Source organism: Triticum aestivum, chromosome 2B (genome assembly GCF_018294505.1).
Source record: "Triticum aestivum cultivar Chinese Spring chromosome 2B, IWGSC CS RefSeq v2.1, whole genome shotgun sequence".
Classification (NCBI taxonomy): Eukaryota; Viridiplantae; Streptophyta; class Magnoliopsida; order Poales; family Poaceae; genus Triticum; species Triticum aestivum.
In genome coordinates this window covers 536,477,836-536,505,549 of record NC_057798.1, presented here as the reverse complement: position 1 = coordinate 536,505,549, position 27,714 = coordinate 536,477,836, and the positions used below count along the sequence as shown (strand labels likewise).

Below are 27,714 nucleotides of genomic sequence, written 5' to 3'. Positions count from 1 at the left end.
CCTCGCAACATTGATCTTCCACAGAAAGATAAGGACGATTAATTGTCTTACATAATTAGAAAGATAATTAAAAAAGCCACATGCGGCTACGCCCGAAATACACAAGGGCAAAAGAAGAAGGAAGACAAGGATCTGGCTCGCTGATCTCTACTTTCTTGATGCGTTGCTGCAGGCCGCGGGAACTAGTCTCCGCGGCGAGCGGCGATGAGCTCTTTCGTGTCCTCAAGACGCTGCTTGAGAACATCCACGGATTCCTCCACCAGCCTTTGGCGCTCGTTGCGGAGCATGTCATTCTCGTCCATAAGTTTCTTGACGATGACGCCGGTCCTCTTCAACAAGGCACTGGTCTCCTCCTGCTGGTCTGCACTTCGGACGATCTTCTCCCTCAGCAGGTCGCGCTTGGCCCGGAGCCTCTCATTGCCCTCCCTTAGTTGCCGGATGACGCCGGTAGCCTGTTCAAACGAGGCTTTCACGTCGTCCTGCAACCTCGCCAAGCCGGAGATCTGATCCATCTGGCTATGGACGATCGCATGCATGCGCCTGTAACAGTCGTCGCCTGCCCGCGAGAAATTTTCCCAGGCCGCCGCGGCGCGGCGGGACATCTCTGCTGCATTCGTGGCGCGGCGGGACATCTCTGCTGCTTCCGCGGCGCGGCCGGACCAGTCTGCTGCATCGACGGCGCGGCGGGACCTCCGTGCTGCTTCAGCGGCGCGGCGGGACCTCTGTGCTGCTACTTCCGTGCGGCGGGACATGTCGGCTGCTCTCGCAGCAAGGCGGGACATCTCTCGTGCTTCCGCTTCCATGCTTGCCTCTCCCTGGTGGCAATCTCTCGACCCAGAACTCACGCTGGCCATGGCAGACGCAAGGGAAGGATGCTGAATGACTTGTTTGTTTTTGTGGATGAGGAGTTGAGGAGGAATGTGCAGTCATCTTGGCATACTAGTATTTATAACCGAGTACTAATACGCTCCTAAGTGGGAAACCGTTTAGGTTGTGATCGGTGTGAACAGGTTTGGAATTCAATATAGCGTGGTACTAATACGCTCCTAAGTGGGAAACCGTTTAGGTTGTGATCGGTGTGAACAGGTCTGCAATATAGCGTGGAGTAATTTGGAATGTGACGAGACGCAAGCTCAAAATTTATAAATACCCGCGTGGCGAGCTCTAGGCTAGTCCTTTTTTCAGACGCATTAAACCTATCTCTCGGGACTTCTCGCACGCACCATCGTGCCACCCACAAAAACTTGTACTCTGAGTTTAGTAGTACGTTATACAGGAAGAGAAGAGGTGCACGCACGCACTCGTCCTCTCACACACGCGTCTGTTTTTTCTCGAAAAGGAGGATGATGACCCCCGGCCTCTGCATCTGGGAGTCACACACGCATCTGTAGCTACGAATTGTAGTGTTCTCAACCATCCGATTGGCTCTATCATGGATGTACCTATATACTAAAACATGTCTAGATACATCTATATTTTGACAAATGGAAGGCATGTATTGTGGAACGGAGGGAGTGCTTGTCATCAAAATGGATAAAAAGGGACGTATCTAGAACTAAAATACGTCTACATACATCTCCTTTTATCCATTTTGATGACAAGTAGTACTTCTTACCCAAAGGAACTTTATATCCAACAGACACAAAATATCCGTTCGACTGTTGGAAATTACTGATCTGATGTCGAAGTAATTGCTGCATCGCCACCAAAACCCACCATTTCTTAAGCTAAAGTAGACCAAGGTAATCCCTATATTAGCATATTACTAAGATAAACAGAAGGCACTGTCGAAACATTTAGGACGTGAGCTTGTCAATCTGAATGTGGAGGGACACAAGCTTAGCCCCGGCCAGCAGCTTGGGCGGAACTGTCAAGAAGGTCAGCTCCTGCACGTCGACGTCGCCGGGATCCTTGCTGCTTGTCACCTCCATTTCCACCTCGACGGCGTCGGTCGTGCCTTTGGGCTCCCCCGGCGGGCCGTTCGCCCACAGCTTGGCCCAGTAGTGCGGCAGTGGGGACGCCCCCGCTCTGATGCAGACGACCGACACGGCGATAGGCGCGCCGATGTCGAGCACGCCGCCGACCAAGAAAAACGCGCGGCGGTCCTCCTCCGCGAACAGCAAGAGCCGTGGCTCCGACAGTGGCACTTGCAGCTGGAGCACCTTGCCGTACTGGATCCTGTGCACGGGCATGGGATGCGCGTTGCTGATGTGGTGGTAGAGCGCCGGCGGCGGGCCTTCGTAGCCGCAGACGGGCACGGGGCATTTGCAGGGCGCGAGCGGACACACGCTCTGGTGATCGGCGAGCTTGTGGTAAGTGACGTAGAGCCCACAGCCTTCGTGCGGGCACTCCACCCTCAGCGACGAAACGACGGCGTCCACCGCCGTGTTCCGCACGTCGAAGCCACCGCCGCGCTCGCACTTCTGGCACTGCCGCTGGTTCCCGGGGCGCTCGACGCGGCAGTCCGCGCAGGCCAGGTGCCCTCCCTTGCACTGCAGAAATCAATCGAACAGCACATCAATCAAGAAACCTGCACCTTGCTCAATCAGCCGAATGGACGAGGTGTATTCGAACCTCATACACTGGAGGCGTCAAGGGGCGGAGGCACAAGGGGCAGTGGAGCACGGTGAGGTCCATCGAGACCTTAGTGAGCTCCCTCGTCGGTTCCTGTTCCGTCTGCATGATCTCGCCCTCCTCGTGCACAACCATCTCTCGCTTGGGCCGGGGCATTACAAAGCTTTACCATCACATATTTTATACTCTGCGCATAACTGTCCTCCCGCATACCAAGGAAGGCAGTAGTTTGAGTTTTTTGGACAAATTTGCCCCTGCGCATGAGTAAGCTGCATAAATATCGACAGTAAATGCGCATGCAATGGTTGGCTGGTCCTCCTTCCTTTTCGCTTGAGTTGGCTTCCCCAGGCGGTCAAGCCGCATCCGGCGCTGCACGCGTTTGCCTGTAGCCATTTTCTGCTTTGGAAACTGGCGCGATTAATGGGGGCAGAACTAATCGAGCGGGGGCACAGATGGAAACCAACGCGGACGCGCAGACTAATCTGAGAAAAACAAGAAAAAGTTATACGCAAAGTAAAAGGAATCGGAGGGAGTACTACTTCAAGGTGCATTAAATCAACACATGCAAGTATCAAAAGGAGAGTCACGGCATGCATGCATGCGTTGTAATTAATGCATCGGTAACCCTAAATTATTGAAATATATCGAGTGCAGTGCTTTGATGTGTCGCGTCAACTCGTACATCAACGAGAAGTTTGATTATCCTCTCCCTCGCGGACTTAACTGCACCTGCCTTTGGCTGTATGACAGGTTGGCCACACACCTGTCGGGCCCACCTGTCATACACGCAAAGACAGGAGCGTCCCTCCCTCGCCCATGAGCGTGGTGGCTGGCAAGACTAGGAGAAGCTTTCGCTACACGCTCTCCCTCCCGCACGCGGTGGACATGCAGCAGTTCAATCGGTGTCAGATGGCCAGAAGCGTACTGTAGTACTCCTCCAGTGCAGTAGTACACCATCATTGTTCGACTTCCCGAAGAGGCGAAGAGCCAAGCGCAGCCCGGACGCTCGTGTGGCAGTTTCATGTGTAGAGTAGTCTAGATAGCGTGTACCGTGCCTGTAAGCTTAAAATCGTTGGGGTCGGCTCCATGCTATGTGGCCGTCTCGAAGTTTTTTTAAATTAAAATAGTCTTCTGGCCCTACCTGTCACCCTGGTGATTGTAGTTTGCACGCTCATCTGGTCAAGACAGGAATATATATTTTAATTTGTTTTTTTCGAAAAGGGGGGACTCCCCGGCCTCTGCATCAGAACGATGCATACGGCCACATATATTTTAATTTGTGGTGGGTAAATGTTAGAGGTTGCAGCAAATATATTGTACACTGCGGGTCTTTCAGCCAAGTTTAGAGGCAAGCATGTGGGGCCAGTGCTATGATGTGTCGCGTCAACTTGTAGAACGAGGAGAAGCTTGAGTTTACTACACGCCTTCTCCCTCGCCCATGCGCTCTGTTGCTCGCAAACAAGGACAGGCTTTTGCTTAGTAGTACTTCTACAACAAGCTATCCGTCCCGCTCGCGGTGGACGGACATGCAGCAGTGGATTCGACACTGTAGAAGCAGTAGTAGTAACATCATTGTTCGTCTTCTCGAAGAGGCGAAGAGCCAAGCGCAAACCGAACGTTGCAGTTGCGAACATTGGAGCACGCATATAGCCAGGCTCTTGCATGAGACAAAATTGCTATGTGAGCCCACTATTGTACTAGTACGTACAACTACTTGCTAGTATAGCCCTGTAAACCAGAAAGGAGTATTTGCCCTTCTAGAGATTTCAACAAGTGACTAGACTACACCGAGACGGAGTACATATGGAGCAAAATGAGTGAATCTGCACCGTAAATAAATACGTACTAGTTCTATCGTTTTCCTCTCCGAGGTGCACAATATTGAGTATACTGACTAGTCTCTTTTTGACACGCATTTACGTTTTTTTTGACACAGTACAGACGCAAGCGCTCATATACACGCGCATACACTCACCCCTATGAACGCACACACGCACGGCACTATCATCTTGAAATTTACGAAGTCACCATAGGCACCTCGTCGTCGACGGGTCCATAGGTGCTTGAATGCCAAGGAGGAAGAGGGTAGCGGTTCCCGAGACGTTGAACGGTCAATGATGCATCCTCAATTACATGCAGAGGGAATTAATTGGAGAAGCAGACTAGAGCCAGCATGATGTGAATGCAACAGAGTTTGGACTCTCATATAATAAAGGCGCCCCACCACTCCAATCCATCTACTCCCAAGTCTCTGCGCAACACTGCTCACTCCAATCCAAGACCAAGTGACCAGAAGCCACAAGCACCTATGGAGGCGATGGACGCGAGCGGCAGTCGGCTGTGCCAAATCATCCAAGGCGCCGGCCTGCGGCCCCGCACCGTGCAGCGTTTCCAGACGGTGCTGGCGACCGCAGGCATCGTAGCCCTCGCCGACGCCGGCTTCGCCTCTCGCATGGACGACATGATGGTCAACTCCATCCGCAAGTTCACCGCCGTCAAGAAGCGCGCGGACGACCTTGCCGTACTGCTCCAGCCCGCGCGCCCAGGCTCCTCATTGCCTGCCACCCTCATCGGCCTACATGGTGACGAACTCTTTCAAGCCCTGGTGGCCCTGCAGGTGCCGGAGGTCGCGACGAAGAATGTGCACCTCGAGGCCGCGCTCGCCGCGCAGCGCCTCGCCATGCAAGAAACCGTCGACCTGCACATCCACGTCTACGAGGAAATCGTCTACATAGGCCACTACAAGGCAAGCGAGGACAGAAAGACGTTGGCCTTCTTCCAGCGGCTGGAATCTTTGGACGCCATTGTTCAGAAGCACGTCGACCTGGCCACGAAAGCCGCTGCTACTTAGGCGCCGTTCGGTGGGCCGGCGCCCTGAGTCGAGGAGGTGGACGTCGTCGATGGATGCATCTCTTCTTCTTGCCTCCTGTAACCAGCACTGCATCGCCTCGTGGCCTTAATGTTTTATTAGTATAGTACTCCCTCCGTTCCCAAATATAAGTCTTTCTAAAGATTCCAGCAAGTGACTACTACATACGGAGCAAAATGAGTGAATCTACACTCTAAACTATGTCTTCATACATCTGTATGTTGTATTCCATTTGAACTAGTATCTAAAAAGGCTTATATTTACGAACGGAGGGAGTATATGGCATTTTTATTCCAGTCGTAACGTTTTCACTGTGAGGTGGGGCCGCAGTTGAGCAACCCACCCCACCCACCGGGCGTCGGCCGAGTTTAGAATTAGAAGAGAGAAACGAGGGAGGAGAGCTAGCTGTAGCACGGACGCTGTTGTCAGATGGGACTCGTGTTTATAGAATAGGAGTACTGAGCACTCGTGCCTCTTTTTTTGAGGGAAAAATTAGTCGTATGTCTAGTACCACTAGTTGGGTGCGTGCGACCTATAGATGTCATCACTTTAGATCTCCTTTTCGAACCGCGGCTACGCTTCACAGTACATATTTTTTCACGCATTTATATCCTCCTATATGTACTCCTAGGCTATTTCCACGTGCTCCCATTCGCCGACATGTGGGACATAGAGCATCTGGGTCGTAGTGCATGCACGACTCGGAGCATATGCCGGGGTACTTTACATTTCAGACCTCACGAATTACATGCAAACCCCCCGCAGAAGAATAAATAAATCAATGAATTACTACATGAAACCGGATTATTTTCATGGAAACCGGAGCACGTTCATTAAATTTTGGACATAACACGTTTATAAAAAATGACCGGACCTAAACCAGTCTAAGGGCCTCTTTGATTTTTCCCGAAAAAAGGGCCTCTTTGATTCGCAGGATACTGAAAACACAGGAATGGGGAAAGTATGATGGCGATGAACCGAGACGAGGAGAACTCTAACTCAGTTAGAGGTTAGAGTTAGATTCTAACCCTGAACTAACTCTAAACCAAAGAGGTGTATGGATGGCAGGGTTAGATTGACAATAAATGCTCTATCTCAATCATTTGACTACTTTGGACCCTATTTTTAGTCAGACTAAAATAAGTCCCTTGGATCCAAGCACCCTCTTGGTGTGGCCGGCTCTTCTGTGGCCTCCTCCCGCTCACAATTGACATAAACGAACCATCTATACAAATCAAGCATGCAAAACATGATAATTTTTACTTTGTCCATACAAATGAGATATCCCACTTAAACATACAAGTCGTCAATCAAGCTTCACAAAATAAAAAAACACTTCATGAAACAAAGAATGAGCTAACTCATCACGGAAGTCGTTCACGATAGGGAGGGAGCCCGGAGCCCCTCACGCACCGAGGGAGGAGCTCGCCATCGTCGCTCTGGAGGAAGGCTCTGTAGAGCCCAAGCCCCGGGAACCCCTCCGACGCCGGCCCTTGCGAGTTGAGGTCGACACCGGCATGGGTAGCAGGGCCGCTTGCCGCCGACTGGGAACTTAATCTTTGGGCCTCTAGAAATAATGCAAGCCTGTAACTAAAATACCTAGAAAGGTGAACTGAATCTTTGGGCCTCTAGAAATAATGCAAGCCTGAAACTGAAATACCTAGAAAGGTGAACTGAATCTTTGGGCCTCTAGAAATAATGCAAGCCTGAAACTTAAATACCTAGAAAGGTGAACTGAATCTTTGGGCCTCTAGAAATAATGCAAGCCTGAAACTGAAATACCTAGAAAGGTGAACTGAATCTTTGGGCCTCTAGAAATAATGCAAGCCTGAAACTGAAATACCTAGAAAGGTGAACTGAATCTTTGGGCCTCTAGAAATAATGCAAGCCTGAAACTCAAATACCTAGAAAGGTGAACTGAATCTTTGGGCCTCTAGAAACAATGCAAGCCTGAAATTGAAATACCTAGAAAGGTGAACTGAATCTTTGGGCCTCTACAAATAATGCAAGCCTGAAATTGAAATACCTAGAAAGGTGACCTGAATCTTTGGGCCTCTAGAAAGATTTATTACCTCCTCAAGCAGCATCAAACAATTCCATGCGTGCACCGCAAATCTATAGCAAGTTTGATCAGGATCTACTTTTCCAAATCAGAATTAGCGCTAGAGCAAGCAAGATCAATGATATGGCCGTGAGACAGAGAAGGAACGAACAAACTCACCCCTCTCGCGACCTCCCTGGTAGATGCGCCGCCGCCGCGCACGACAGAGGGAGAAAAACGACTGGTGAAGGGGGAGCGGGGCGACCTTCGAAGGTCGGAGGGAGAGGGCGGCCGGAGTAGGGCGGCGGAGGCCGGAAGGAGAGGGCGGCCGGAGGAGAGAGAGGGCGAGCGGCGCTTGGGCGGGCGGCCCTATGGGGAACAGAGAGGAGTCGTGCGAGAGGGGGGAGCGATCTGGTGCGGGCAGGTGAGATTTTTTAGGGGAGCGATCTGGTACGGGCAGGTGAGATTTTTTAGTTCTCTTTTAGTGGGCCCGAGGATAACTAACCCAATTAGAACCTCTCCACCGGGCTAGTTTTTTTAGCTGGGTTAGAGCAAACTAGCTCAAACTAACCCCTCTTGTTTCGATAATTTGAGGCTATTTCAACCCAAACTAGCTCTAACTCAGGGATCCAAACAAAGAGGAGTGTTACTGTACATGCTACAGTGTGGACCGTAGCACATTGTTTTTTATGGCCATATCACCACATTGTTTTCTACTGCTGGTTCACTGGGCTACCGTGGTTCGCACGGCTGGTTCACTGGGCTGCCGTGGTTCGCACTCCTCCGACCTGAGTAGTACTCCCTCCGTTCCTAAATATAAGTCTTCGTAGATATTTCACTGTGGACCACATACGGATGTATATAGATGCATTTTATGTGTAGATTCACTCATTTTTCTCCGTATGTGGTCCATAGTGAAATCTCTCCAAAGACTTATATTTAGGAACGGAGGGAGTAGTATAGTACTAGTATATACCGCATCATTCTTTGCTCCTTCTTACTACTCCGACATGTGGGAGAGCCAGCATCCGGGTCGACGTGTCATGCACCAGATTAGAGCGTGGAACGGAAGGGGGGCATCACCCCGGTCGGAGCGCCAGTAATTCATGACTATAGTGAGTGGTCATATCACAAGTCTTTCCAGCAGTAACGCGCCGTCAAATCGCACAGCCCCACTCGCTCACCCTCCTCGCCTCTCTGTCAAACCGCCTACCCAAAAACTGCCGCACGTACTGCCTGGGAAAAGCCCCGCCCTCAACTTTTAACTAGCGAAAATAGTTCGAGCTTGTTCGTTCTATATAAATACAGTACTTACTGTATGTTTATTCACCCGTGGGGTTGTTCAATGAATGGAGGGGCGGGGAGCACAAGTGAACAATACTGTAGTACTACCTCCGTCTTGGTTTATTGGTCCTCATTGTAATCTGTGCCAAATTTTGACCATAAATTTAACTAACAAAATGCTCATGCATGTCACAAAAAATTATATATTTGAAAACTATGTTCGAATATGAACCCCGCGTTATAATTTTTGTTAACATGCACTAACATTTTGTCAGTTAAATCTTTTGTCAAAATTTAGCACAAACTACATAGGGGACTAATAAACCAGGACGGAGGTAATAGTAAGTAGGAGTCGTAGAGTAGTCACCTTAAATAGAGAGTTTCTTTTCTTTAATGCCACGTACACAAATTGAAACGCTTGTTGTGGAGAGAAAAAAGATAATCACTCCACTATATATGGACGCAGGGGCCTGAGCGCTTGCTTTACTAGGGTTGCTCTCTTCATTCTCTCATCCTCTCCAGATATAAACAAGACAGCGGTAGCGACATTTTCTCTCTGCTCACCGCTGGTCATAGATCCGGCCGGATCCCTTCGGCCGGTGTGTGTAGAGGACTAAAAGGTGCATCGTTCACGCGGTCATCGCCGCCGAGGGAGGAAACCCACAGCTGTCGGAGGGGCCCGATCCTCTGCCTGTGCCGTTCTCTCCGACACAGCGCCGGCTCGGGAGGTCCTCCGACCCTTCTTCCTCCCTGCCGTATTGTCCGCAGATCCGACCTGCCGCCGCCGACATCCCGGCGACCCTCAGGTATAAGTTCTTCGAAAGCGGCCTTGCTCTACTGCCCCAGCTCCCACGTGTCTGCATGTGCATCTTTTTCTACTCCCATCAGCTCTTCCAAAGCCACCTAAATTTTTAGTATTATTAGAGGTAAAGCTACTTCATGCATTCGAATCTAGGGCTTTGTTCAAACAACGAAGAAAGGGGGGAAAGTTGTAGCATGAATCTAGGACTTGATTCAAAGAGGAAATAATATGGTGAAAGTAGTAGAGACCGGATACCCAACCGGTCTCTTGGTTGAAAAGGGAAATAATGGGAAAACGCAGTACAAACTGGATAAGGAACAGATCTATTATTGGTTGAAAAAAGGATAGAAAGTGGCGGCTGGTGGACAAGTCAACAGAGTATGTCCAGGATTAGATTTGCTGCCATCACATAGTAAAAGGTCTCCAGGATTAGATTTGCTGCCCTCACATAGTAAAAGGTCTCAGGATTAGATTTGCTGCCCTCACATAGTAAAAGGTCTCAGGATTAGATTTGCTGCCCTCACATAGTAAAAGGTCTCAGGATTAGATTTGCTGCCCTCACATAGTAAAAGGTCTCAGGATTAGATTTGCTGCCCTCACATAGTAAAAGGTCTCCAGGATTAGATTTGCTGCCCTCACATAGTAAAAGGTCTCCAGGATTAGGTTTGCTGCCCTCACATAGCGTGAACAAGCTCGGCATCACCACTTTATGCCTCCTTGTAGGTACATTGTGCTGATGCGTCCACTGTCGCATGTCCTTATACCAACCTTTTGCTGTTGTTAATGTAAGGGCGCATGTAAAATGAAGCGATCACACTGTTACCTTAGGGACATGTCTAACCAGTGTTATTGTTAATCTAATGCCTCCAGTGATAAGATGCAATTAAACTGTGTTACAAATGGCACTCCTGCTGTTTTCCCCAGTATGATAAGTAAGTTGCTCCTTTACGCTGCTGAGTGTCCTGGTGTCCCCACGGTCCCATGCCCTTAAACCAACTCTTTAGCTGCTGTTGATTTACTGTGTCTGGTAAACAAGCAATGCCACCATTAAAGTAATCCCATATCTGAGGAATCTCATTGTTGATCGTAATGCTTCTGGTAACATGAAGCATTGCTGACGTTTTAAAATTTCTACTGTCCTTGCGTGATTGCCATGAACATAATTAAGATGCTTCTTTTCATTTTGTATATGTTTCGTATATTCTTATTGACCAGCAACTGTTTACTTTCTATCATTTTGTGCAGATAGGGATATCCATTTCACCTTGTTGCTATTGTGACCTTTTGGTGAACTGCACAAAACACTTTTTTTGGAATGAGTGTCTTGTGCAGTTCAACTAAAATGTCACGTGGGCAACATCTCTCAATTTTGGTGGAACTGCACAAAATGGTGATTGGAGTTTCCAAAATCTCCGTCAAGTTCTGCTGGTAATCTCGTGCAACATTTTATTAGCCTTTGCAAGATGGAGCCGTCACTGTCACCACAATGGCACTTTATTTTAGTGGAACTGCACAAAAGGATAAGAAAATTATAGTTGCACCTTACATGAGCCGGACAGCCAACCTTAATGTTCCTCAATTTTAGTGCAACTACTAAAGAAGAACCTGCCAGCTCACAAGAGCAAGTACTTCTTGCTAGCTGAATGATGCAATCTTTGCTTCATTTCAGGTGAACCGCAGAAAAAGGCGCATGAATTGAATCATGGAACTCCAGGCAGACCTCATCCTAGTGGAGCTGGAGGTTGAGTTCAAGGAGGCCGCTATTAAAGTGAAATCATGCTCTCCTGTCTCCTTGTTTGTGCTGTGCAAACATGTTGTGCAAACGGGAATACTCAACTACAGATGTTGTGACGGTCAAGAGCATTCGCCAAGTTCTTCGATTGTATGACATGGCTAGCCAAGATGGATTTAATCCCGATATTCACTTTATCAAAAGGCTCTAATGGGTTGGTTCTGAATCTTGCAAGCTGGGAATCAATGAGATGTGTAGGCATCTTTGTTGTACTTATTATTTGAATCTTATTTGTTGGTTCTGAATCTTGCAAGCTGGGAATCAATGAGATGTGTAGGCATCTTTGTTGTACTTATTATTTGGATCTTATTTGTTGGTTCTGAATCTTGCAAGCTGGGAATCAATGAGATGTGTAGGCATCTTTGTTGTACTTATTATTTGGATCTTATTTGTTGGTTCTGAATCTTGCAAGCTGGGAAACACGGCATGATGATGCAGAGGACAACAACCATAACAAACAGTTCAAACTTGGTAGTATTATCTTTGTGAAAGTGCGACAAATGTGCTGATCGTGTGCGTCCTGAGAATAATAATTCTAATTGTTGTGCATGTTGATCCCGTGGCACTGATAGAACGAGCCAATGCATTGCTTGTTTTAAGTATAAATTTCTATTAAAGCTAATTAAATTTAAGTAAAGTGACCACTAACTCCTGTTATTACAGTACCAATACAGACCCGCTCGTGAACCGACGTGTGGCCGGAGTAGGTTTCTTAATGGAGGCGTTTGAATGCGCCGAGGGTGCATCTTCTGCCGGGCGTGCAGCGGACGAGGGAGGGGTAGTAACTGTTGTCGCCTGTACACACTCAGCTTACTGTTGAATCCAGTTCCCCAAGAGCTGAAAAACGAACTGCTGCCGCCGCCTACACACTCGTTCACTCGAAGAGACTCCAATGGCGATCCGAGGGGTGAGCCTGCTGGATATGGACTTCAGCAAGGAGTTAGTTCGCCGTTCAGTCCTATGGCTGCACCAAGTTGAATGTGATGTACACCAACGATACGGACTCGGTGAAGCTCTGCCTCGCCTCAGTCCTATGGCTGCACCAGGTTCTGGAGCATTCGCCCGTTTCATCGGCAGCGCCGACTGCACCTTCGCTACGGTGGAGAGAAGGAAGAACGCGACGATTCGGCCATCTGGTGCAACAAGCTTGTCGACATCCAGAAGCAATACAAGATCATCAGCAACGGGCAGGAGAAGGACTCCGTGGTTGACCTCGCTGAGACCATCATCGACCCCTGATACGCCAACATGAAAGAAGACGACCTGAACACGTGGGAGGTACCTCTGAATCTAGCCTACATAACCTACGCGGCCAAGGACGCATACGCATGCTACGACATGTACAGGCAGATCTTGGACATGAGGGCGTGTCTGCTTCCCGTAACCGACGAGTACACGGACAGCCGCAGCGTCATGATCAAGCGTGCCAGGAAGGTCTAGATGTTGTACTTTATCTGTTTATAAGCACCTTTATCATCTGAGTGTTTCATGCATTAGCCTATGTGTCGTAATTATCTGTTTTGTCCGAAATATTTCTTTTAAGAACCCATTAACCTGATTGCTTTTTTAGTGGCTATTTGCTTATGTATGTAAACTAGTTCACTTGTCCGTAAAAAAAACTAGTTCACTCGGCTGCCGTGCTTTGAATCTCCTTCCTCCCAACATATTCCTCTCCTCAGGTGGACCCAGCAGGTCTCTGAATTTTCTCCCACTTTCTTTTTCGATGTAAACTGAGTTTTCTCCCAGTACTTTCCCCTAGAACCAACTCAACTGTCCCACGTCTAGCCTAAAAAATAATAACACCCCACGTACTATTAACTCATCAAATTAAAATGATATTTTATTTCGTAAGTTGAAAGTTCTTACAAAATAATAATAATAATTGTTTATATATAACTTGCCAAGTTAACTCCTAGTGATTGCGTACATAAGCTTGCAAAGATTTTACTGACGTGCAATCATGTGTTTATGTTTTTATAACATTTCTCCGTCTAGCCCAACATGATATTTTCACCCAGCCCAGCAAGTCCGCGGATTTCGAGAAAAATGCAAATGGGATTTAAACGGGCTGCATAGATGCTACATCATTGTTTCACCCAGCCCACCAAATGGACTAAAAAACAAATGGACTGGCTGACATGTGGGCCAGTAGGTCGAAGCCTAAGAAGGCGTTGGATTTACATCCAACGGCCGGCATTCTTCTTCAATCTCTCGTCTTCTTCCCCCAGCGCTGCCGGAACCGCCTGCTCCAGCCTTCGGCGTCCAGCGGCGTTGTTTTGCGCTCCTCAGTGAAACGCTACCCCGCCGACGGCCAGGCCATCCCTCCACTCCGCACCTCCTGTTATTCTCTGCCGAGTGTAGGCCCACCCCGCACCCGAACCAGTCAAGTTTCCCACTCCTCTCCGTCTGCGACTCCACTGCCGCGTCTTCCCCATCTCTGGGTCGTTCCAGTCTGGGGCCTTGCCATCGTCCACCGCCTCGGTGCGCTCGGCGCGGCGTGGTCAACATACGAGAGTCATCGGAAGAGGACTGTACGTGGAGAGCCTGACGGCTGGGACCCACGAGGTCCATGGTCGCACGCAAGGAAAGTTCCTCCTTATTACGCACTGTACGTGCACTGTACGTGGGAAGGGCTTCTGTATTTCGCGAAAAAAACGTTCCCCCCGCTGACAGGTCGGACCCACCAGCTATATCTTCGCACGCAAGGAAGTGCCTCCTTATTACGCACCAAAAAATGAATACCCCCTGCTAGCTGGGACCCACCATAGTGGGTGGCTGACTTGTGGGCCTACTAAGTTGACGAGGACGGAGGGCTTTGTCAACTTAGTCAATATGAATGATTCTAGCTCCAGTGACCGTACGATGTCCATCCAACGGCCATAGTGCTTCTTCAACCTCTGGTCTTCTTGCTCCAGCCGCCCAAAGCAGCGCCGGTCGTGCCGCGTGCTCCTGCCTCTCGTGGCCGGCTGTGATGCCGCGGAGGCCTCACCGCCCCCTACTACTCCCACCGCTGGCCCAGGGTATCCCTCTACTCACCCACACCCCCTGTTATTCTGCGGCGACAGCAGCCTCACGCCGCAGCCGAACCAGTGAACCCTCGTACTCCTCTCCGCGTGGGCATCCACTGCCGCGTCTTCCCCGGCTCCGCGTCGTCCCCTTCCTAAGCCTCGCCGTCGTCCACCGCCTTGGTGCTCTCGGCGCGGCGTGGTCAATGTGGTCAACGACCGACTTCCATCGGAAGAGTACTGTACGTGGAGAGGCTGACAGCTGGGTCCAAGGCCACAGCCCAGTTTTTTGTGATTTGCCAAGTAAGTCGCTTTGTCAGGCCTGTTGGGCTGCAAATCTTTCAAGACGAGGAGAGCTTCATTCGGCTGGCCGAGAAAATGGCCTATCAGTAATGAGAAATGGGCCGTACATTTTTAAAACACATCAAACCGGCAATTAGTTTCAAATATCTTTTTTTCATTTCGAGATTTTAAATTACATTAATTTTTATGCGTGGAGAATTTGTTGGATTTTATATTGATATACATTTATTTTTAAAATCAGTTTGAATGTGAGTCGAAATTTCGGGATTAAAAACAGTTCGGACCGCACCGAAATATGCAAAATTTCGTATAATTTTTTAACCGTGGCCACAATATGGGCTGTAATGCTAACAAAAAGAATATGGGCTCCAAAAAAACCTTAAGAATTAGCAAATGGGCTGTAAATTATTAGAAATAATGGCAGATGGGTTGTATGCTGTTTTCCACAGATTTGAGGCTTTCCTAAAAAAAGGTTGACGCACAAGCAGTGACTGTTGGATGTCCATCCAACGGCCGTCGTGCTTCTTCAATCTCTGCTCTTCCTGCTCCAGCCGCTCAAACAAGCGCCGGCGGGACTGCCTGCTCCCTCCTCCCCGCGGCCGGCTGTGCTGCCGCGCAGGCCTCACCGCCCCACCGTACTCCCATCGCTGGCCTAGCCATCCCTCTACTCACCCACACCTGTTGTTATTCTCCGGCGACGGCAGACGAACCAGTAAACCCTCGTACAGTCGTACTCCCCTCCGCGTGGGAAACAACTGCCGAGTCTTCCCTGCCTCCGTGTCATTCCCTTCCTAGGCCTCGCCGTCGTCCACCGCCCTGGTGCTCTCGGCGCGGCCTGGTCAACGTGGTCAACGACCGACATGCATCTGAAGTGGACTGTACGTGGAGAGGCCGACAGCTGGGTCCACGGCCGCACGCAAGGAAATGCCTCCTTATTACGCGCAAAATAATGATTCCTCCACCTGACATCAGGGACCCACCGAAAGGGCCTCTGTATTTCGCGAAAAAACGTTACCGCCGCTGACAGCTCGGACCCACCAGCTATATCTTCGCACGCAAGGAAGTGCCTCCTTATTACGCACAAAAAAATGAATACTCCCCCTGTTAGCTGGGACCCAGTATAGTGGCAGGCTGACTTGTGGGCCTACTAAGTTGACGGGGACGGAGGGCTTTGTCAACTTAGTCAATATGCACGATTCTAGCTCCAGTGACCGTACGATGTCCATCCAACGGCCGTAGTGCTTCTTCAACCTCTGGTCTTCTTTCTCCAGCCGCCCAAACCAGCGCCGGTCGTGCCTCGTGCTCCTGCCTCCCGTGGCCGGCTGCGATGCGGCGGAGGCCTCACCGCCCCTACTACTCCCACCGCTGGCCAGGCCATCCCTCTACTCACCCACACCCCCTGTTATTCTGCGGCGATGGCAGCCTCACACCGCAGCGAACCAGTGAACCCTCGTACTCCTCTACGCGTGGGCATCCACTGCCGCGTCTTCCCCGGCTCCGTGTCGTCCCCTTCCTAGGCCTCGCCGTCGTCCACCGCCCTGGTGCTCTCGGCGCGGCGTGGTCAACGTGGTCAAGGAATGGCTTCCATCGGACGTGGACTGTACGTGGAGAGGCTGACAGCTGGGTCCACGGCCGCAGCAAGGAAGTGCCTCCTTATTATGCGCAAAATAATTATTCCTCCACCTGACAGCGGAGACCCACCGAACAGGCTACCGTATTTCGCAAAAAAATCGTTTCCCCCTGACTGCTGGGACCCACCAGAAAGCTACATCTTCGCACGCAAGGAAGTACGTCCGGGCAAAAAAAACGATTCGCCCCCCTGACTGCTGGGACCCACCAGCTACATCTTCGCCGGCAAGGAAGTGCCTGACAATCGGGACCCACCTAGTCGAAGCGTACGTAGGGTTGTCATTCTGGTCGCGAACGTGTACGTACATACTTGTCGTTGTAGAGGCGCGCACGTGTCGTAGTAGAGGCGCACATGTGTTGTAGTATAGGCGCGCACGTAGCATGTACACGTACATACAACGGCGAGGGTGCAAGAAAGAAAGTACGGCCACGTACGTACATACGGGCAGGGTCTCGAACGCCTACTCACTTATACGTACATGATTGGGTCAGAACGGAGAAACAGCGCCGTCGTCGTGTTCATGGGGAGCCAACCGGCTGGGTTGGAACGGAATGCATGGTCGTGTTCATCGGGAGGGCTTGGACGGAACAGGCGATGAAAACGAGGCCTGGCGTAAGGAAACAGACCTCCTACATTCAGAACGGGGTCCTGTTGATCGGGAGGGGTGTGGCGTACCGCAAAACGGAGGAAACGGATCTCCTACGGTCGAAACAGGGGTCCTGTTGATCGGGAGGGGTGTGGCGTACCGCAAAACGGACGAAACAGACTTGTGTTGGAGCACTACGGTCGAAACGGGGGTCTTGTTGATCGGGAGGGGTGCGGCGTACAGCAAAACCGACGAAACGGACTTGTGTTGGAGCGCTACGGTCGAAACGGGGGTCCTGTTGATCGGGAGGGGTGTGGCGTACCGCAAAACGGACGAGACAGACTTGTGTTGGAGCGCTACGGTCGAAACGGGGGTCCTGTTCATCGGGAGGGGTGTGGCGTACCGCAAAACGGGACTCCACGGGATAGTGTTCATCTCCACCGTCGACCTCCTCCAGCCTGCACGGGCTACCATCGACCTCCTCCAGCCTCCACGGGCTCCTATTCATCCAGCCTCCACCGCGCGCTACTCCACCGGCTACTGTTCAACCACCCCTCCACGGGCACCCCTCCACCGTATACTGTTCATCCAGCCCTCCACCACACCACGGGGTCCTGTTCAACCACCCCTCCACGGGCACCCCTCCACCATTTACTGTTCATCCAGCCCTCCACACCACGGGGTCCTATTCATCCAGAGGCAACGCCACTGCTCACTGTTCATCCAACCCCCCCCCTGCAATGCTCTCTGTTCATCCAATCGATCGGCTTCAGTTAGCAGCAGTAGCAAAGGAATCACTCCATCGGGTTCGGTTCACAGCCATCGATCGATCGCTCGGGTTTAGTAACGCGTAGCTTGCAGTGCAATCGCTCGGGTTCAGTTAGAGCCCAATGCCTCGCTCGGTTTCAGTTAGAGCCAAGGCATCGCACGTGTACGAGAGAAACGCGCATCGCTCGGCCCCCGACCTCCCACCGTAACCGGCAACTCCCCGAAATTTTCCTCCCCCTCACTTCTACCACGGTTCTTTCCGTCATGGACGGCCCAAAGAATGTCATGCAGTTGCGTCTCCGGCCTGCCCAGGACGAAAAGCCCATTTTCTGTCATGATTTTTTGTCATAGAAGTAGGATCCCACCACATCTATGATGATACCGGGTTTTGTCACAATTATCGTCACAGAAGTGTCATATGTATGACAGGAAAAAAATTCGTTCGGCCCAAAATGTCACGGATGTTTCTTTTTTTTGTAGTGATAGCTTGTACTAGCTGTCCCCCTTCAAATCCCGCCATTGTGGAATCCCTTCCCGCTCAATATTTGGGAAGAGGACCAAGGCCTCTATAAATAGGACTAGCCACTCTCAAGGCAGGGGATCGACCAATCGAACCCTGACCAGAATCACCCACACCAGCACAAGTACTCCTCCCCTCGCGAGGCAGTTCTTCCCCCTGTACTGTTCCTCATCATCCCAAGAGGCAATCCACACACCACACACTGGAGTAGGGTATTACACCACAATGGTGGCCTAAACCAGTATAAATCTCGCGTCCCTTGTGTTGTTCATCTTGCTAGCCACCTCTTGCGCCGCCGCCGCCTCTTCTTCATCACGACACGGCACCCCACCGCCGGCAGCCGCAATCGCATCTCCGTCAACCCTCCCCCTTCCCGTACAACCTACGCCCTAGACCAGGTAGGATCCTAGATCCCACCACATACAATTTATAGTAAATTTAACATGAAGCGAACCCCAATTACAGGGAAAAAGGAACATTACTTCTGAGAGTACATGAATTAGTAACACACAATTTTCTTTTTCTGGTAAAACATGTATCCAACCAGTTGGAACCGGGACCAAGACGATTATAGACTACAAACTACAAACGTCACTTATCACCCACCAAGTCTTGGAAACTTTGGATATAAGTAGTATGAACTTTAAGGGGTCAAATCTTCAATGCACTGCTCGCTCTCGTGCTAATCTAATAAAAAAGAAATCAGAAAAAGATGCAGGATTGGTCCCCTATCCTGAAGCTACTACTGTGCTCTCTAGGAACATAGTATGAAAGAAGAAATAAACATCAGCGACATTGTAGTCGAGGGAGGTTCATGTGTACATACCAGATGTACTCGGCGACGACCCCGTTGGTCTCAACGGCGAGGGCCAGATCCTTGAACCTGAACACTCCTCTAGGCGCCGAACACCCTTGCTCCCTTAGAGCCGATTCTGCATTCTCGTTGAAATCTTAATACAACAGTAGAAACGGCTACTTTTAGTCATAAATAAATGCAATTCAAAACATGCTGTGTTAGGATGTTAGCAATTGATCAACCAATATAGATTGCCATGATGATATTGTTGTAGTTGAGAGCCACCAACTCCTCACGGACCCAGGACATCTGATTGGACGCCTTGCCATTCCGCCACCCACCACTGCCTATATCTAATGAAAAATACATTAATTGATACTGAACCAAAATGGACAGGAATATTTTACCAACATTCACATGAATGCTGGCATGTTTGATAATTGAAGATGTTATAGAGGGATATTAAATAAAACCAAAAAAATTAGTCATGTTAATAGAATTTAGTACATAAGTTATAGCATGAAACATGAGATTTAGTTACACTCATATGTGGTGAAGTTGTGGCCTTTTATTCTGTTAAAAAGGATGTTGTGTACTTCCTCTGTCCGAAATAAGTTGGCGCTCAAACGGATGTATCTAGCACTGAAATACATCTAGATACATCCATTTGAGTGTCAACTAATTCCAGACGGAGGGAGTAGGACTGAAGATCAAACTTTAGTTATACAAGTATAATCTTCATTTTCATCTCACTTTGAAGGAATAACAAATTGACATTGCACATGGAAAAGGAAACCAAATCAAGGAAAGCATGCAAAAAAATTATTGCAAAAAAGGTGTAAGATAGGGGTACCTATCATTACTTGCATGCACCTCGTTGTCATCTCTCTCAACTGAATATAATCTGGCATCTGAGAAGATGAAACCTGCAATTGTAGGAGTTAATGGCACCTGTTCAGTGAGCAAAATAAAGGGAAGCAAGTCATGGTCCACATGTGTATCAGCCAAGCAAAACTCGACGTTGTATGCACCACTCCGAGCAGCACTGACATAGAAACACATATGTGAAAAATCATTAAGAAGACTGGAAGATATACTAAAACAAATACAAAAAGGAAATCATGTACACATGGTTTAAGAACAGGTGGACCTCCTAATAATAGTACTTTGGATTTGGTCAAGAAAAAGCATAATAGATCCCTAGTTCGCTACATCCTGAGGAGGAGCATATACAATATTATATGTTGAGGATCTCTACCACCTTACCAAATTTGCATCACAATTTTTAGAAAACTTGCACTTCTCAAGATAAAGCAAAAGAATTTGACAACTTACATGTTTCATCAATTTTTCTCGTCTGCCCTTAAGAAAAAGAAATATGTAAAGAGAGAAACAAAACCATCACATTTCTTATTTGCGGCCTCCTCATGGAGTCCCAGCCGCACCTCGCCGTTGTCATCCACCGGCGACGGAGGGCTGATGTGAATGGAAAGATCAGAAGGAATTGGTGATGGATAAATGGAAAGGCCGTGTCGCTCTTTCCCATCCACCATACAACAAGAATACATATCAGGCAAAATTCACCGCACTCAAAATCGCATTTTCACCAGGCAAATATTCTTCATGTCCATCTACGAGAGTACGATTGTGGTGTAAAAAGTAGAAACATGTCACAATCTATCAAAAGAAATATGTGGTACCCACTGACTACAATTAAGGAAAAAATAGAGAACGGTTTTAGTCTCATGCCTGAAGCTACAAAACCATGTGGCTTACTACAATATGTGTGCACCTTTGTGGCAAAGAAAACCTGCAATTACTCACGAATACATTGATAACCATGGTAGCAACTGATCGCACCGTCCCATAGTCCCTTATAATATTTCTCAAAATAAGACCCCTATAATAGTCCCAGACTCTCTTTTTTAATACAGGGCCAAGATGATACAAGTGAAAAGAATTCACTCTCTTGTCTCATATCCCCGTAGATTCTTTGAATTTTGTGGAAGCTTGTCATGAAATTCCACTCCATTATGTTCTCTCTCACCATCTCTCTTCTATGACAAGCCTTTTCATCAATCGTTTAATCCCTACATCATTTGTGTCAACCTTACAAAATTAAGCTATTATGCAGCCCAATATATGTAAAAGGAAAGAAAAGGAAGTGAAGGTAAATAGCTAATTATCTACACCCTAATATATTTCAAGCAACCATTAATGAAATATGATATATCAATTGTTGCTTTATGCTGCCATTGCAAAAGAAATACCTACAATTTGTTCCATTCAAATGTTATAATCCACTCCACTAGCATGTGACATAAAAATTTCTGAGAAAATTACATGCTTGTTTCAGCGTGCCAATGTGTAGTATGTACTACAGCTGCCCGCTACTATCAGAGTATCATGCATCCATCCACCCCAAAAAAGGAGTAAACGCGGGAACTGAGATTGAATGTGGATGAAGTGATCACCTTGAAGATGCGTGGCTTGAGGTGCTTGGAGCAGATCCATCACGCGCATGCCCCTCTACTCCTACAGCTTCATCAAGATGAAGAGGCTAGAGAGAAGGAGCGACAGAGGTCGCCCCCTCTCCCTCCACCGGCAGACCCAAACCATCAGCTAAAACGCGGCTAGGGCGCGGGGAGGACATGCCATCACGGATCAACAGCGAGAATGCAGGCCCTCACAAGTTGTAAGCGCCCCTGACCACCACGTCGGCATGGTTGAGAAGAGATGGATCTGGGCGGTGGTTTCCGGTGACGAGCGAAATAGAAGTTGCTTGTACCCATAGTAGCTGTGTCGGCAACGGCCATCACAATGAAATATAATCAATACGTGTCGTCCTGAGTTCCTAAATGTTTTCAACTGGATTTTCCTGGACTAATGAAGCAAAAACATGCACAATTTCTCGAACAAGGATAGATGAAGTGTGTGAATCAGATGCAGTATTAATACAACAAAAAATAGCACTGTCATCAAAGGATTCACTTACAATCGAAAGAAGAAGAAGCAGCACGATTTTGCTTGTCTCCGTCGGATTTGGACCAGATACATGCACCATAAAAATACTAAGAAAATGATGGCATAAGAGGATTACCCAGCAATAGAAAAGCAAACTAAATGTAGACGACTGTATCTTTATTGTTAAGATTCATGTAACAGGACCGACCATCATGTAAATGAATTGTAAGAAATTTTTCCTGATATTTAATGTAGAAAGCTAACGTTAAATTATATGTTGTGCCATGAACTTATTACAATTTCCTTGATGTACCTGTATCATGGGATCCATGAGATTCATGGCCTAGAGCACTAACCATGCCAGTCATCTGCTCCTGGGAGGTAACCCACCCATTGCCATTCCGTAACCTCTGAATGCAGTTTTTCTCCTCCTAGCATTGACATGGAGATGAGCATGAGTCATATTGTTGAATTCTCTAAATGGTTCATGCTTAACTTTCCAACACAAAACGAAGAAAAGATATTTGTAAAATTGTGAAATAAACATGCTGGCCAACACTACAGATAATACTACCATGGTTGCCAGGAATCATAATACTACCATGGCTGTCAGTTCACGTTTTGTTGAGTACATACATGATACTACCAGGTCAGAACCTACAAACGCAGGATCATTGATTTGTACTATTCAACAGCATTGACAACAATCGCAACCCAAAAATTAAGTGGCTTGAAACTGACAACCCAACCCATGAATAAAGCGGCATCGATCTGGAACGCAGGACAAACAATGCCTTGCAGATGCAGTTTCAGCATAGATAAGCATAAGTAGCATATATTCCAAAAGTATTAAAAAAACCCTTGTGTTCAGTTGGACATGAATAGCCTCATGATTCCTAAGTCAGATGAACAAAGCGAAATCAAACCAACACGAGGATCGGAGATCCCACATTGCCCAATTTCTACAATCGGCATCACCACACTTGTAAACAAGATAACAGATTTACTATTTCCAACGCATCAATTTCTACATAAACAAAATTACCACATAATGAAATCCACATCACTGGAGTTAAATTACGCAAATTTGCATAACACTCATGGGTAGAGGATAGCCATCAGTCGTAGTAGTATTGGAGGTTGTGGCTGTACTGGTGTCACGGCTCGATATGTTCAGGTGGGAACCTTTGCCACTGCTCACCTCGATGCTGCTATCATGTATTTGGAGCTCGGGGGGAGAGGCGGCACTGTTGCTTCCCATCTGCCTTGCATGATCCCAGCTGCCGAGGCACAACACCATCGACCCAACGCTGATGGCATGCTCGCAACCACTTCCCCTCCTTTGATAGGGAGCAGAGGTTGGGCGCAGAACCTACTATCTTCTCCTTGGATTGCTTCTCCGTGGGCGACGAGATCACCCTCCGAAGAGGAAATATACAAATGATGACCCTTGGTAAGAATGGAATTTATCAAATCAAGCGAGTCAAGATGTAAACCTAATTATATGATCAAAATAGAGCCACTAAACAGTAGGCGAGTCAACATGATTTTAACTGACAAACTTCAAGTAGAACACAATTTATATAATTGTATAATTTAGTCATGAAATTGCGAACATACTTTCTAGTTGTCTTCCTGGGAGATAATCAACCTCGTAAATATTCATCCCGCTGACATGACTTGTCATACTAATCAAACTGTACTTAATCAAACTGTACTTGACATACTGAGACTCCACCATGTGACTTCCACTTAGAAGGTTCTCATATAGATGGACCGACAAGACAAACATTTTCCTGTCAAAGGCTCCACCATGTGACTTCCACTTAGAAGGTTCTCATATAGATGGACCAACAAGACAAAATTACGACAGGTTAGACCAAAAAACAGGAAACATTTTCTTGTCAAAGGTAATTCAAAATTAAAGAGAGGAAAATCATAGTATCTCATTTTGCCAAAATTACTGCGTCAACCTGAGTGTTTTTTAGAGGCCCAAATTTGCTTGATTCTTAATAGATGACATGGTAAGCTGACTATGAAAGTTGTCAATTCATACCACAACCCGATGACTAACAATGAACATCTCTCTATATGCAATATGATTTCAGAGTGAAACATACAATTATTTGCTATTGGAGCAACCAAATGTGGTTTCAACTCCACATGAGAAAAACAATGTAGGAACTGAACATACATCCAAGCATACAAAACCAAAAATTCAAGCAAGAATTAGACAGGGCATCTAAGGCCACGATAGCATTCACTCACCCTGGTATATAGCATCGGTGGAGAGAAATGTGTCAATGCCACGATAACATCCACATGTCCACCTTCATGCCTCCCTGACTCCTCCTGCCGAACATGCGCCTCTGCCATGGCGTGTCCCCACATTCCCAGCCACGCCTTCTCAAGTACTCCCAAGAAGATAACGGCAATAACAGACTGTGCCAACATTATAAACTTAATATTAGTAATTATTGGACATACGTTTAACTTGCACATGAACTATGTAAAATGCAAAATTACTAATGCCAGCTTAATAAAATGACTCCGCGGTGTCGTACATGGCAAACCAAAGATCGTGCTTGGTACTATCTCAGTTAGCAACAAATATGCTAAAAGAAGGGAAACTTAATAAAGGTTCGGAATCACATATAATTCATGTTGCCCTTGATAACGGATCAATCTACTGTTCCTAAATTAAACAATAGTGAAATTCCAGTAACCTAAAGGCATGATTTGCACATATAGGATATAAGATCATATGATCAAGAACTGTAGCCATGATTAATATAACAAACCTAGAACCTGCACTTCATATGTTAACCATTGTAGCTTCATCTAGTAAAATTAGAACAATAACAGTTCTTATGATCAAGAATAGTAGCCCTGTTCGATGGAAGGCAATCTACTCAGGTGAAGAAGACATGGAGAAATAGCAACATGGATGCTACCCGGCACGAGGCACTACTTTTTGATATAGCAACACTGATTACAACGAACATGATTTATCAAGTGAACAAAAGCTATTTCCCCCTAAAAAATAACTCTCACATTATTTTTAAGAGAAAATCCTAAGAGTTATAAATTTAAAAAGTAGAACCATTGAAATTATTGATTTATAAACTGTCGGATGCATCCAGTCAATTACTTTAAGAGAAAGGCAAATAGCAAGAAACCAAAGCAGACCCCCGCCTTCTAAACAAGAGCTTCAATAAACTTAAATTGTCATCCTATCAACTAATCTATACAGACAAGAACCTTCCAAAATGTCTGCCTCTCAGCCAAGATCGTGATGACATTCAGACCTTCACCAAAAGGAAGTAACTTCATCAGTTGAGACCTATGACACATATAATTCAAAATCAAAACCAAAAGGAAGTAACTTCATGAGTTGTGACCCATGGGCAAGTATATCTCAATAGAAGATGAAAAGATGTCAATCTCCGAAGATTCTTGCCATATGTATCTCGGCTAGCCATCTTTGCTTCGAGCAAATCTTTTAGTGCTTTCATGTTTATGCATCTCAAATTCTTTCCATTAGCATCCCTTCTTCTGCTAGTTAATACAAACACTGAACTAAAATACATTTGGAAAGGTCTAGAGAGATCTCAGGAGAAATTCAATGATATTAGCAAAAATTCATACCTACAGGAGGCGCCTGCTTATCACATGCAATTCTTATTACATCCAGTGCAGCAAGATGGATCCATATCCATAATTGGTGTTGTAATGAACTGTGGTTTCTTTCAAAAATTTAGTCTGAGAATTTGACAAATATGCTTTTGTGTAAAACAAAAAGAGGGAGCGCGTGGGGCATAGAGCTACCATGGCCTCCAAAACAGGTATTACAAAGAAAACAAGCGTACACATCCTGCTCACACGCATACATGAAACCTAAGTAGCACGAGAACCAACAACACACAACCCCCGACCATATCCGGAACATTTAAATGATCAACACGACATTCAGATATTTAAAAGATCACCAAGGCAAACATCATGACATAAAAGATACTGAATGTAAAACACGCACAAATGTAGTAGAAACGAAAGAAGAAAACCTTGATGAGTCGAACGACACAGCGACAGAAGAGATCGTACAACCTATGAAATACACAAAAAAATGGTCAGAGCACAATGACACACAGGAATGCAATGAACACTCGCCGGTCACAGAAGGAACAGAACGGCCTATTTACCTCAGGCAGCAAGCAGAAGCACATTGGGTAAGCAGCAGGACGGACGAGAAGAAGAAGCAACAGTGATAGGAGAAGTAGGTTGAACCGTAGAACAAGCATCAACACACACACATTTCACCGAGCATTATATAGGCAAGCACATAGGAGTGGACTAACCTCAATGCAAAGAAGAGACAAGACCCAAGGCTCGACACAGCTAACAATAGGAAACCGTACCAAACTGCACATGAACGAAACAAAGGAAAACATGTGAAATTAGCACGACCAATCCAAAGCAAAGATGAAGAAGATGCGAACCAGAGAAGGACGAACCTCAACAAGTGCAACCATCAAGCAGAGGAGGCCCATCGGATCAGAGCATGGGGCGGCCACATCTCGGCCACCAAGCGGCACGGCGAGGCTTGCTGCCTAGCGCGGCTGCTGTTCCCCTCCTCCCATCGCCCAAAACTCCTTCCCGATACGCCCCCTCTTACTCCATTACTGTCGTCCTCCAAGCGACGGGTGGTGTCCGCCGGCTGCCGACAGCGACGGCGAGCTAAACAGCCCCCGACCGCCCTTCCCCAGGTCACCCGCATCCCCTACCCCAATTCACCGGCCTCCCCTTCCCTCCCTTCCATAGGTCGTTGGCGTCCCCTTCCTTCCATAGGTCGTCGTGCCTGAGCATGGCCCGAACAGAGAGAGGGAAGGGAAGGGCCTTCCATAGCGAGCCATGGCCTGCACACCCGCCATGGTGCTCCTCCGTTACACCCGCAGCCTGCAGAAACTAACCGCACGGATCAAATCAAAAAATCCAGAAGAAGAAGATGAGGTGAGGGGAGGGGAGGTGAGGGAAGTAGGATGGAAGGAGTCAGTACCTTTGACATCTACGTGCTGCAACCCGTCACCGACATCGATATCCACCACATCAGCAAGCACCGAGAGAAGGCCGCCACAGCCGCCGTCGTCGCCCCATCCCCATCCATCCATGGGTGTGTGTTGACATGCTTCTTTGGTAGAAGCCATTCAAAGAAAAAAAATTGAGCCATGTCTTTGGATTTCATTACAGGCAAATCCACCTCACCCTGAAGGAGGGGACGGCCTTGTGTCGGAAGATGGTGGAGGCGGCGGTGCACCAGGAGGAGGCGGAGGCGACCTCGCGCGGGAAGTAGGCCGGGGCGGAGGCTCGCTGGGTTCGAGGGAGGAGCCAGGTGGGGGTCCGAACCGCCGGGGCACCTAGTGGAGGTGCTCGGCTGCTACAGCGGTTGGGGCGGCGACCGAGTCGTGGGAACCGGCCGTGAGGAAGGATCTAGTGCACCTCCGGCAGATCTGGGTGGGGGTGGACCGGTGATGGGACCACTGGTCCCATGGGCGGGGGTGGCGGGGCGGTGGCGCTCCGGGGTAGACGGCAACAGCGGCGCGCTCGGGAAGATGGCGGGGGCAGCGGGGTGGCGGCGCTCCAGGGAAGAAGGAGGGTCCGGCGGCGCGCCGGTAGGAGGCGGGGATGATGGCGCGCCGGAAATAGGCGGGAGCGGTGGCGCACCGGTAGGAGGCAAGGTAGGCAGCAACGGCGACGGGATGGGGGGAGGTTGGGGATCGGAC

At 48.1% G+C, this 27,714-nt stretch overlaps 1 long non-coding RNA gene across 34 annotated transcripts; it reads right to left on the bottom strand.

The window, feature by feature from the left end:
• LOC123045892 (uncharacterized) lies at positions 1–27,714 on the bottom strand. 34 transcript variants are annotated; one of them, XR_006421667.1, is made up of 14 exons: positions 26,991–27,713; positions 26,449–26,890; positions 26,137–26,356; positions 25,999–26,041; positions 24,203–24,376; positions 23,555–23,730; positions 23,136–23,383; positions 22,248–22,365; positions 21,966–22,041; positions 21,445–21,767; positions 19,824–19,896; positions 19,213–19,323; positions 19,001–19,124; positions 1–15 (listed from the first exon to the last, which is right to left on the bottom strand). It is a non-coding gene; the product is annotated as an uncharacterized lncRNA (long non-coding RNA). The 34 variants fall into 34 exon arrangements; XR_006421666.1 differs by lacking the exon at positions 1–15 and adding an exon at positions 18,634–18,861; XR_006421665.1 differs by lacking the exon at positions 1–15 and adding an exon at positions 18,634–18,856.